Here is a 1825-nt window from a genome sequence, read left to right as displayed (position 1 = left end):
AGAGTTTCATCCATCTTTGACCTCGATATAAGACTTAGCAGAACGTACAAAACCCAGCTCCCGGTCAGCAGATTAAGAGTAATAAAAGATAGTTCTCTGGAGGAACGGCAGATAAGGAAATCCGTAGTATTCACAAATCTTGCTTCAGATCTTCACCAGAAATGAAACAAGCTTAAAAAAAATCATGAGATTGGCTTTAAAATCATGAGATTTGAAATATGAATAAATTTGGAGTTATTTATCTGCCATTAAGATTTTGAGCCTCTAGAGTGTGCTCCAGTCATATTTTCAAGCATTTCCTTAGAAACTGAAATGTGTAGATACTTTATTTCCAATGAAAGCTGAGATGCATTTATAAAGGCAGTAATTCAGAATTTGAGACCATCAGAGAAATGCGAAGTTTTAAAAAAATCCTAAAATCACATGATTAGCAATACAGTAGAATATTAGAAATGTAATAGAGGAGAAAATAACCAAACTGACAGCAGAAGGCCTGGAAACGCATAAGCATTTCTGAAAAGATTAAGAAAAAATTCTTGTGGAGCAAAAGAACATGAACTCCAAAATTTAGCGGGTAGCTTAGCAGGCCACTTGGTGTACCAGTTCAGTTATCCTCTCAATAAGCATTAATAACAACCAACTGCAGCAAAGAGAGACTTTTTACAATTTTGAACACTCTACGCCTTTACAAGTTCTGAACTGATTCCTCAAACATGAAGAGGGCTGGCTTGCAAAAAGTTCAGATCCGCTTTCCGATAATTCATTCTCAGCTCCTTTTATTTGCCCTTCAAGGCTCTTCCCACATTATTTTTAACATTTCCAGGCACTCGCCTCCAATATCTAGGGCTAAAAACTTTACTTTTATTTAAAAGAAAATGGGTTTTTAAACAATCATAGAATCACAGAACAGCCCATGTTGGAAATTACCTCGAAAGATCATCTGGTCCAAACTTTCATGAGAAAGGGAGCCTTGATGAGATTGCTTAGCACCCTGTCCAGTCACATCTTGAAACCCTCCAGTCATGGGGACTCTACCCCGACCCTGGGGAAGTTGTTCCAGTGAATGATTGTTCTCACTGTAAAAAACTTTTCTTGTATCGAGATGAAACCTCTCCCCGTGCAACTTGTACCCGTTGCCCCTTGTCCCATATGGTACCTGGTGAAGAGACCACCTCCGTCCTCTTTGTAGCCACCCTTTAAGTATGGGAATACTGTGATGAGGTCTCTCTGAGCTTTCTCTTCTCCAGGGAGAAGAGACCTAACTCCTACAGTCTTACCTTGTAGGGCAGGCTTTCTAGCCCTTTGATCATCCATGGCCCTCCTTTGGACCCTCTCCAGCCTGTCCGCATCTTTCTAGGTGCTCTAGGTGTGGCTGGACAAGTGCTGAGTAGAGTGGGATGATCATGTTTCTATCTCTGCTAGTCACGCCCCTGTGGATGCAGTCCAGGATCCGATTTGCCTTTGTTGCTGCAGTGGCGCACTGCTGACTCCTGTTGCACTTGTTGTCCACCTGGACCCCCAGGTCCCTTTCAGCAAGGCTGCTCCCCAGATGCCCTTTGTTAAAGTTCATACTGTTCTTCCTTGCCCACTCTTCCAGCCTGTCCAGGTCTCTGCGTAAGATGGCTCTCCCTTCTGATGTGTCCGCCTTACCACCCAGTTTGGTGTCATCAGCAAACTTGGTAAGGGTGCTTTCAATCCCGTCATCCAGATCATTTAGAATCATAGAATCATAGAACCATAGAATCATTGAGGTTGGAAAAGACCTCTAAGATCGAGTCCAACCGTCGACCCAACACCACCCTGCCCACTAAACCATGTCCCTAAG

The sequence above is a fragment of the Aptenodytes forsteri genome, unplaced genomic scaffold, assembly GCF_000699145.1.
Source record: "Aptenodytes forsteri isolate BGI_AS27 unplaced genomic scaffold, ASM69914v1 Scaffold96, whole genome shotgun sequence".
Classification (NCBI taxonomy): Eukaryota; Metazoa; Chordata; class Aves; order Sphenisciformes; family Spheniscidae; genus Aptenodytes; species Aptenodytes forsteri.
The sequence above is the reverse complement of the archived record's forward strand: the minus strand, read 5'-3'. Positions refer to the sequence as shown.